The sequence below is a fragment of the Salvelinus sp. IW2-2015 genome, unplaced genomic scaffold (assembly GCF_002910315.2).
Source record: "Salvelinus sp. IW2-2015 unplaced genomic scaffold, ASM291031v2 Un_scaffold2150, whole genome shotgun sequence".
Lineage (NCBI taxonomy): Eukaryota > Metazoa > Chordata > Actinopteri > Salmoniformes > Salmonidae > Salvelinus > Salvelinus sp. IW2-2015.
Window position 1 is genome coordinate 89,421 of NW_019943482.1, and position 11,839 is coordinate 101,259.

The following is an 11,839-nucleotide window of genomic DNA, read 5'->3' on the forward strand; positions in this document are numbered from 1 at the left end:
GGTAATTTGATGTGGGCACCAAGTTTAGCACATTAATGTGTACCACAGTTTGTAACATTGATGTGCACACAGTTTAGCAATCGTATTGGTGCACCACAGTTGTAACATTATGTGCACCACAGTTTAGACATTATTGTGCACCCAGTTTAGTAACATTATGTGCACCACAGTTTAAGCACATTAATGTGCACCACAGTTTAGAACATTAATGTGCACCACAGTTTAAGAACATAATGTGCACACAGTTTTAGAACATTAATGTGCACCACAGTTTATACATTAATGTGCACCACAGTTTAAAATTAATGTGCCCCACAGTTTTAAGAACATTAATGTGGCACCACAGTTTAGAACATTAATGTGCACCACAGTTTAGAACATTATTGTGCACCACAGTTTTAACATTATGTGCACCACAGTTTTGTAAACATTAATGTGCACCACAGTTTAAATTAATGTGCACACAGTTTAGAACATTAATGTGCACCACAGTTTAGAACATTAATGTGACCCAGTTTATACATGTGCACACAGTTTTAGAACATTAATGTGAACCACAGTTTAACATGAATGTGACACAGTTTAAGACATTAATGTGCACCACAGTTTTAAGAACATTAATGTGCACCACAGTTTAGAACATTAATGTGCACCACAGTTTATAACATTAATGTGACCACAGTTTAGAAAATAGGATGTGCTGACTGAATTGATCATGTTATTTGAAAGAAAGCGGAAGGGAAATAATAAATCAAGTGGATACAGTAAGGGAAAGGAATGCCTTCAACTGAAATGTGTCCTCCGCATTTAAACCAACCTCTCTGAATCAGAGAGGTGCGGAGGGCTGCCTTCATCCACATCCATGTTGTTGGCGCCCGGGGAACAGTGGGTTAACTGCCTTGCTCAGGGGCAGAACAACAGATTTTTATTTTGTCAGCTCGGGGATTCGATCCAGCAACCTTTCGGTTACTGGCCCAACGCTCCTACCTGCCACTATAGGAACTACAGCAGGGCTGCCCTGGTTATAAAGGAACATCCTTGTTCGTCTCTGCTGCCTGATTCAAAGCACTCTGCCTCTTTATCAGACAAATAGGATTTACTGTATTCAGTAGCATCACAGAGGGCGAACACACACACACACACACACACACACACATACAGTTACATAACAAGCTTCTGATGGTGCATATGTTCTCTGCTCCTCTTCCCCAAGAGGCTCACTCACTCACACACACACACACACACACACACACACACACACACAAACACACTCTACATCTGTAATCTTCTCTTTTAGCTTACATCTCATTTTCCCCATTTCAAAAAGCATGAGGTGTCTCTGACAGGAAGAACATGCGTTATGTGGGATTTGAAGGCTTAACAACTGTAGGAAAGTGTTGTGGTTATGTTTAGCGTTGTTCTGTGATGAGCTGGTAGTAGGGCGTGGTTGAACCGTATGGTTGATGTGCACTATGCCATGGTTTAACCTACACTTATTACTACCAGATCACAGTTTAGCTGGCCTAGTAAAAACGTGTTGATTTTTACATTTAGCTGGCCTAGTAAAAACGTGTTGATTTTTACATTTAGCTGGCTTAGTAAAAACGTGTTGATTTTTTGGCCCACTAGTTTGCACATTTCCATTTCCTTGTAACTATTATCGATTGTTTTTGTGTTATTGCATTTATGTGATTATTTAAAGCTTATGGATTGGATGGATGAAAGGATTGATTCATAGGGAAGAACGGGGTTTGTGCAATAACCAAACAATTTACGACGTTTGGAATGAGACTAAGGTTGAGGTAAAAGAATAATTTCATTAATTTAGAAGACAATTGATCAGATATTAAAAAATATCTGAAAGTTATATAGGAAAGTTAGCACTTTGTTGAGATCTGAATATTTTTCCTTGTGCCGCCGACTTTCCTAAGTAATCACAGTACATGATTAAGGTAGTTTAATCACGTAATAATTACATTACAGAAGAACATTTAGTGTGATAAAAATAAGTCTTCAGTTTAAATGATGCCAAAAGACACGACACAAGCGATAAATCTACGATTTAATCGACATTTATTTCAAATAAGCATTTTTCCCCAGCTGCCATGGCTTCCACCTGGGCTGCCCTACCCCGGCCAAACCACCTCAGCACCCCCTGCAGCAAACTTGCCCAAAACACGCCCCCTCTCCCCCTGCTTTCTGCCTTCACCCAAAATCAAACAAGCTGGATGTTCTAAAGAGCCTGGTAAAAATCTGAGGGGGATTCCTACCAAATCAGAGGCGAGGGCTTGAGTGGACAAATCTGGGACCCTCTCTTTTCCTTAAAATTATTTCTGCCGAAAATGTGGCAAACCCTCATTACGAGGCCATTCAAACCTCTCTTTTGTATCGTCTGAGATCCCCAAAGACTTGGAAAGCTGCCGACAGTCATCCCCCTCTCAAAGGGGAGACATCTTAAGACCCAAACTGTTATAGAACCTATATCCCAATCCTGCCCTGCCGTTCTAAAAATCTGTCGAAAGCCAAGTTAATAAACAGATCGACCGACCTTCGAATCCCAACCGTAACCTTCTCCAACGTGGGCAATCTTGGTTTCCGAAGTGGTTCTTGGTGCAACCTTCGAGCCACGTTCCAGGTCCTAAACCGATAGCATAACCGCCATCGAAAAAAGGGACAGTACTGTGCAAGGCTTCTTTCATCGACTTGGCCCCAAGGCTTTCGACTCTGTCAATCACCCAACATTCTTATCGGCCAGACTCCAAAGCCTGTGGGCTTCTCAAATTACTGTGCCTCGCCTGTGTTCACCCAACTACTTCTCAAGACAGAGTTCCAGTGGTTCAAATCGCTGGAGGGCCGGGTCTCCCGACTTCTCTAATGGCGGGGTGCACAGGACTCAATTCTCGGGCCGGGACTCTTTCTAGTATACAACAATGAGGTCGCTCTTGCTGCTGGGATTCTCTGATCCACCTCTAACGCCAGGACGACACCAATTTCTGTATCCAATCTGTCCTTCTTTTGGACCACTGTTCTAACAAACCTTCCAAACAAAGCTTCCAACCGCCATACAAAAACAACTCCTTCCGTGGCTCCAAACTGCTTTTAAAATGTCTAGTTAAAAAACTAACGGTGGCATAGCTCTTCAACCGATTGCTGCTCGCACCCTCCTGCCCGACTAGCATCACTAAGCTCTGAGATGGTTTTTGACCAGAATATGTGGACAAATACAAACCTAGAGTTCGGTCAGACTGTAAACTTCTCCTCCAAGGATATCATTGACAGCATCTCCAATGCCAAAAAATTAAAACATTAGAATCGGGCTTCCTATTTCGCAAACCAAACCTCCTTTCACTCATGCCGCCAAAAGCGAACCCTCGTAAAACTGACTATCCTACCCAACCTCGCTTCGGCGATGTCAGACAAAAATTCCCCCCAACACCTACTACAGAAAAACTGGATGTCGTCTAGCACAGTGCCATTCCTTTACTCACCAAAGCTTTCCCTACACTTACCCACCACTGCGACCTGTATTGCTTCTCGTTTGGGGCTGGCCCCTCACTACATAATCCGTCTGCCAAACCGACTGGTCTCTCAGGTCGTGTCTATAAAGTCGTCTGCTAAAGTCAAAGCCCGCCTTCGCCTTCTCACTCCAGCTACCACTGCGTCTTCACCATAACAAGAACACCCAGTTCTGTAAGCACGCGCTCCAGCAGGTACATGCATCTGGTCATCGCCCGCATAGCCAAACATTACTTTGGTCCTGCTTTCCTCCAGTTCTCTGGTTGCAATGACTGGGGGCGTGGACCACACGAATTGCAACTAAAATTTCTGACGAGCTGGCAGTCTCTTTTTATCTCCACTATCTCTGAAACTATCAGCATAAACGCTGGTCAGACCGCTCTGCGTTACCCATCACTGTACCTGCTAACCACAGCCAAAACCAGCCCAAAATAAGCCACAGCCCTCATCTCCCCCATATTATTAACTTATACCCACTCTCTTCTTACACACCCAGATCTCTACTCTGCAACACCTCATCATCCTGCCACAAATTACTCTCACTCCCCAGTCATTAATGCTAACATGACTTATGTTCGCCCTCTGATGGTCACTAGTTTATGGCCTGAGAGCTCCTCCCCACACGTCTTCTTCTACAGAGCACCACACTCGACAATATTGAAGCTAGGTTTCTTTTGTAAGGATCTGGACTTACGTCTGCTTTAATGTGTAAAACTCTGGCGTTGTTGTTTTCTGTTACGCGACTGCCTATGGGCTTCTACTTGGCCAGCAGTCGCAGTTGGGTAAAGCGAAGAACCTACAGCTTTTTTTAACTCGTATTACTCATTCCTCTAGACTTGTCAGCCAAATCAGCTCGTCTCATCACGGCTCTAGCCATTGCCATAATTTACCATTGTTTATACTAATGCTCACACCGAAAAAACATAGACAGTTAGTTCTACACACACATTTCTAGTAATAGCTTTGGTTATTCAACATCGGCAGACTTATTGTCTGAATCCTACCGTGCATTTATCTGTCTCTCTGGCCACTTTGCAAACAACATGTTTCGTCAATATTTGAACTTCACATGCTCCAGCAGTGTCCTATCCCGGTGGCACCAAGATGACACCTGTCAGCGAACGAGGACTAGACAAAGTGTCACACACCCTGAGTCTGTTCCTCAACCTAGTCCTTGCCCTCGTCTCCCCGGCCCCACCACGCACGAATCCTCCACCCGATTGTCGTAGCTGTGATCGTGTTATCCCCGGTGGTCCTATTATCCCTGTGTGTTTCCTAGTGCTCTCCGTGGCCAAGCTCTCAGCGTCTTGACATTTCGCCGACAACCCGTCAAACAGCGGGAACTTTCCCTTGCTCTCCTATTTTTTCCCCCAGTCTCTTTTGCTCTAGTCCTCTGCGTTTTGACCCTTGTCTTTGTCCTGACTCCCGACGCTCCCTGACCTGACCACTCTGCCTGTTCTGTTTTACAATGCTGCCTGATTTCCCCTCCTGTACAGTTTGGACTCCGGTAATAGTGTTTACTGCAACCGCCTGGCCGGACGCTCGAGGACTCCCCTTCGTCTATACTGGTTTTTGACACACAACCACGGGCTTTATCAAACTGTCCCGCCTGTTCCCCCGACCCTTCCTCTCCTTGCCCTAGCCTTTTGGATTAATAGAAACTATTCCGGAGCTATCAACCATTCCTTCCTCGTGCTCTTGCACTATGAAATCTCGCTATACGACCTGGGTTATCGTCTGTCTACTCTGCGGCCGATCTGATCCCGAACGGAGAGACTACGACACGCACAAAGCCAGCTGTCGGTCCCCAGCAAACCCCAGGACTTGGCGCGAACGCCATCGTCCATAGACATCCGAGGGCACACTTGATCGTGGGACCATATCTTGTAGCGAGAATGAAATAGATACGAATGTGAACATTAATTAAGAAAAATAGAGGCGGCCGTCATTTTCAACTAGAAAAACCTATGGTGATACGCCCTTCGACTTATCTGGACAATATGGTTTCGGTAATCTCGTTTCTTGACTAAAAAGCCCGACTATACGATCCCCTTCACTCTCGAAGCGCGGTGTATTTGCAGAGTAATTGGCATGGTTTGCCGCGACAACACAAGGCGCAATCTCACGAAATATGATTCCTCCAAAATTTACCTGCTTTAGAGGGCATTTACACTTCTAATGTACGCTTAGCCTGATGTGTGTGTGTGTCGTTTTTAAATAACGGCAGCTTCTCCAGTCGGAGCATTCTCTCTCATACATAGCCCAGCATGAGAAACCTTGTCAACTAGAACCGTTCCATTAATTACATAAGCTAACACGTCAGGTGTGTGACCGTACTGAGACAGGACTGCCTGATCAGAGAGGAGATAGTAGCTCTTTAAGGCGTACGCTGGGCAGCTGACTTGGAGCAAGTAAACCAGGGCTTCCCAAAATGATTCTTCATCCGAGAGCACAAGACCCGATTCCATCCATTCATACCCCTACCAGGAAAATAGCCGGGGGGTGGAGAATGGAAAACACGGAGACATGACTCCTCTGAAGGAACAGAGAACTGAATACAAGAACCCCGATGCCACATTGTGTTGAGCAGTTGTTATTTTCTCCCGAGGCTCGTGCTTATTCTCCTTTTGGGTGGCCTTTAGTGGAGACATAGGGGGACATTGCCTTTTGACAAGACCAGTGTTACAGGGCCTTAATCGGGAGAAAGTTCCAGTTTTGCCAAGCAAAAGAGGAAAATACAAAATCTAATCCCCACATCACACACTTCTAGTAAGGCCTATTGAGGTTTCCATTGATCTTCTGTAATAAGGTTCTGGGCTCTCACACATAGGGCACCTCTTCCCTAAAAATAGATAAGGGGCTCTGGGTCAAAAGTAGTGCACTAGATAAATTAGGTGCCCAATTGAGGCTCAGCTTGCAAGTGTTTGCATTGGGAGAGAACACTACACCGGCAGGGCCAAACAGGCTAAAGGACCTTAGAATTCACTTTAACCAATACGTCAAACACAGGAATTAAGCTAACAAAGTTAATCAATGACCAATTATATTATGTTTGTCTTGATAGAACACCACCTTGTGTCGTAGTAGGAACAAGACAAAAAAACTCAGATGGATCCTTAACTGTTAATCATTATAAAGACCATCCTGAATAACAATAGGGGCATTCCCAAACAAGAGAAGGATATCGCGCCTAAACCTTAATGGTAAAACCATTTAGGATTGAGGAGGAACCCTTAGCGGCTTGTAATATGATGGAGGGTCGGTGAGTGTATGGGCCTATGGAACCTCTCTGCTCGGGCACCTCCATAGTTCCAGAGGGGCGGGTATTGTAAATGAAATGGGGTTCGAGATCATAAGTTTTCTGCCTCTCGATGTCCAGTAGCGCTGTCTTTGGGGATGGCTGCCAATCCTTATAGCCAAGACCTGAACTTGTCCATTTGGCCTGAAAGAGGAATAGAAGAAGAGCGCAAGAACATGACATGGGATTGCAATTGTCATGTGAGTGCGGTGTGTCGAGTGTGTGTCTTGTCCTTCTATCCTTTGTGGGGATCTGAAATCCCCAAATAAAGTCACCACCACGGATTAGTTGTTCTGTAAAACAAGGAAATCTTACCCCACGAGGGCACAAAGGCTAGTTATAAGCCTTGGGTAGGTTAAGTTTCCAAAATATGTTTAGATTAGGGTTAGAGTAAAGGTTAGGTTTATGTTAGCGGCGTTCCTAAGCCGCGAAAAGGGATTTTGAATGAAAAACATTTTAGGTCCCCCAACCGAGGAATTGATGTTGGAGGAATGCTATGCCTTATGGTTGGCGACTCACTAGTGAGTATGGCCACAGGGCTACGGAATCCTGGGATGCTGATACCACGGAGGAACACACAACTCCCAGATGAAGGTGCGGGTCAGGCTGCTGCTCCCAAACACAACAAAGTCAAAAGTCACAGGGTTCAGACACACAGCAAAAACAGTAGAGTGGCCGCTCAGTAGTAGAGCATGGGCACTAGCAACTTCCGCGTCATATGCACTCACTTGTGTAAGACTCTGGATACAAATGTCTGCTACATGGCATATACTCAGTACCATCAAAAGATGACACACCTACTCATTCCAGCGGTGACTATCTTAATTTTATACTATTCTAACAAGTGCAAGACATCAAAACTATGAAATAAACACATATGGAATCATGTAGTAACCAATTTTTTTTTAACAAATCAAAACAATTTAGACTTTGAGATGGCTTCACAGTAACCAACCCTTTGCTTGATGACAGCTTTGCACCACCTTGCGGCATTCACTCAACCAGCTTTCATGTGAGGTAGTCAACTGGCAGCATTTCAATTAAACTCCGTGCCCTTGTTAAAAGCTAAATGTTGGATGGTCTTCCTCTTAATGCGTTCAGCCAATCAGTTGGGTTGTGACCAAGAAGAATAGGGGAAGAAGCACCCGCAGGATAACCTACTGCTGGCAAGAAAAAGGTTAGTTCCATTAGAGTTTACGCAGCCCTCAGAGATAATTGCAGCCCCCACCCAATTAACGGCATTCAGAGTTCAAAAGTAAAAGAACACATCTCAAACATCACCCTGTTCAGAGGAGACTGCGGTGAATCAGGCCTTACATGGTCAAATTGCTATTGCAAAAAAAAAACACTACTAAAGGACACCAATAATAAAAACACTTTGCTTGGGCCAAGAAAACACCGGAGGCAATGACATTAGACCAGTGGGAGTGGAAATCTGCTCCTTTGGTCTGATGAGTCCAAATTGGAATTCTTGGTTCCAACCGGCCGTGTCTTTTGAGACGCAGAGCAAGCCTCTGTGAATACAGATGATCTCGAGGTGTCCACCCATGAAACACGTAGGGAAGAGTCGTGCTGTGCTGGGTGGTGCTTGCTGGTGCATTGAACTGTCATGATTTATTTAGAATTCAAGGCACACTTAACCAAGCATGGCTACCACGCGGAGATTTCTGCAGCGGATAACCGATCCCATCTGGTTTTTGCGCTTACGTGGGACTTACATTAAGTTTTTCAACCGGACAATGAACCCGAAAACACATCCAGGCTGCTTAAGAGTATTTGACCACAGGAAGGAGTGATGGGAGTGCTTGCAATCAGATGACCCTGGCTGCCACAATTTTCACCCTCGACTCAACCAATGAGATGGTTGGGATAGATTGGACCGCCCCGAGAGTGAAGGAAAGCAAAGCTCAGCCTACAGAGTGCTCAGGCCATAGTGTGGGAACTCCTTTCAAGGTACTGGTGAAAAGCATTCAAGTGAAGCTGTTGAGAGAATGCAAGAGTGTGCCAAAGCTGTCATCAAGGCAAATAGAGTGCTATTCTTGAAGTAAAAAAAATACATTCATTTGTTAAATACTATTTTTGGACTTATTAATATGTGTTATAAGTTTGATGTCTTCACTATTATTTCCTACAAGTAGAAGACTAGTAAAAATAAAGCAAAAAACCCCTGAAGTGAGGTAGGTTGGTGTTCAAACTTTTTGACTATGGTTATTCGCCACCCATACTGTATTATATACTTCTCCAATATAGAAATATTATAAATGACATGTCAACCATTGATGCGCTCCAACATTTATTATTTATTTTTACATATATGGTTCTGCATCTGAGATTCTGTTAACATAGATGCAACCCACACTTAACTCTGTTACTGTTCCAATAGATAGGTCGGAGAAAACTTTACTAAGTTGGGAAATTTACACTACCTCTTTAAACGTGTATGTGCACTCTAATTGCCCTTGCTACCATATACTATACAGGGCCAAAGTGCCACACACTAATAAACATCTTCTCCTACGATGAAGTAATTCTACGCGATTATATAGACGAAGCATATTAATTTCTGTATGAGTCATTCACGCAAACGACTCTAATTTTACCAACCATGATCAATAAAAAAAAACATAACCTTTGGGACATCATTTTATTAGGATGACAAAAAAAAATTCTCTTGAGGCTTCACTAAAGAAAAGAGGAGTCCCGTGTGAAAACCATAGGCAGCAGAGAGATCATTAAATAGCAGGTACATAAAAAGCTTGGCCAAATTCATTAAATTGCCCAACTCCAGTGGCAAGGACAATTGAAACATCAATTCAACAAAGTATCCCACTTCAAATGAGACACCGAAGCAAATCAACCTTGAAATGTTAGAGTCGAAGTGCCATTTGGACCATTTGGAAGACAAGGCATTTCCAGTGAGCATCCAATTGGTGCAATGAGTTACCAGTAGTAGTTCTTGATTAGTTTTCCCAATTGGCCACAGGTGCAAGTGGCACATCACTATGCTGATAAATGTGTCTATAATTTACTACGTTCAGCAAAACAAGTTGGGTCACTTAGGAAAGTTTTTGTCCCTTGAAGGAATAAAGACCATTTTTTTGTCATTAATAATTAACATTCACATTTCATTCATTAAATAACAGTTTAGGACCATAGGGTTAACGTAGCTTAACATGGGACTTACTGTGCGCTGCAGGAAACGGATAGAAATTTTTATAGGAATAATCTAACATAGCATAACATGATATAACTTAGTATCCCCTAATCTCTTTAATCTCCAACAATACCACTCCATCACCCATATGATAACTCTACACCATTCGAAACTGTATATCTTATCTCTATGCAAACACCAATCCATCATCACCATTATAACCTCCTATCACTACCTTCTAAAGACTGTAATCTTATTCTAACCTATACCGCAAACAAACGAACTCAGTCCATCACGCATCGAATACAGTCCTTGTCCGTTATTCATCCTTAAGCGTACCATGTAAATATATCCCAAATATCGCGTTATATGGCTCAATACACGACACCACGTATCCAAGACCAAATCCACACTAAGTCATTTAGATTGAATTACATATTCAAATCTCTCATGTCGGATCTCCTCCATCAAAGCAATATCACATACACTCCTGCTTCCTCGCTATATGGTTAATCAACAAAACCTATATAATCTTATACAGTATCATAAGTCTCCTCTTCAGTATGCCCACTCCCTACTGAGTCTGACCATCAATAATGTCTCCGCGATAAGCCCTGTACCCTAATACTCAGATCTGTATCTTGTAATGGTTGGAATTCTCAGGATCAAACTCTCTCCTGGTACGTTTTTCCCGTCGGGCTTTATAGAAGCGCCAGCGCAGGAACGACGAGTATGAGACAGGATAACTGCCTTCTCTCAGGAGGACTTACCGTGCATGATTATCTGACGATACCGCAGCGTAGAGAGGCGATGAGATAGTTTTTGTCGCGTAGTATACCAAACGATGTGAGCTTGAAGGAGGAGATCTGTGGTGTGTGACAATTGGTGCGTTTGTATGCGTTAGCTTCCCCTGACACTGAGCAGGCAATACTAAGCACTCCACAATACAAAAGACTGAGCTCCTGAAACCCAAGAGAATAATCACGAACACAGTAAGAACCTTTCAATTTTCACGACACAACTGGAAAATCAGACACGTTTATCTAACGCAAGCTAAATGGGAAAAATCAACACGTTGTAACTAAGCCAGCTAAGATGGAAAAATCAACACGTCTGACCGACGACAGGGCTCAAAGTGTAAACGTACGAAACCAACGCAAACAGATCGTTTTGACATAACACCGCATCCAACCCGATGAAACTCACAACACTTATTTACGTAACCGCCAGACATAAAACTCATATAAAACATCAAAACAACTTTCATCATAAGGCCTAGCTAAATAGAAAAGAATCATACAGCTGTCTTTTTACCGTTTGGACAGCCAGCTAAAGATGGATATAAGAAATCAAACAACGTTTTTACTAACCAGCTAACATCTAAACCAATCAACACTTGATTTGACTTGAACTTTCATACCATTCTATAAATGTGACATAAATCAAACACATCGGGTACCTACTAACCAGTCAAAACAAGTAAAGAAATCAACACCCCCTTTACCTAAAAGCCGAGTCAAAATGAGTAAAAACCGTGTATTATCAACACATTTTACCTTAAGCGTTCTACAGCTGTCAAATGTAAACATTCGAACAAATGCGTTTTACCTAACCAGCTAATGTGACAATATACTACAACACAGTTCACATATCTACTCCAGCGCAGGCCGTAAAAGATGTAAAAATCACCACGTTTTACAAGCGTGAAAACCAAAAGAACGTCTAAATACTAAAAATCCAACACGTTTTTTACTAAGCCAGCGTGCGTTTATCTCCTACTATACCTATTTGGAAATGTAAAAACAAGACATCAGAAAAACGATTGACTTGTAATAATGCCATTTTGTACCAAGAAGCAATTGTGGAACAAT

General features: G+C 43.0%; 1 protein-coding gene across 1 annotated transcript in view; it reads left to right on the top strand.

Annotated features, from left to right (window-relative positions):
- The window catches only part of LOC112073109 (NEDD4-binding protein 3-A-like), a 65,853-nt gene that overhangs the window by 40,011 nt on the left and 14,003 nt on the right, over positions 1-11,839 (top strand). The window lies entirely within an intron of this gene.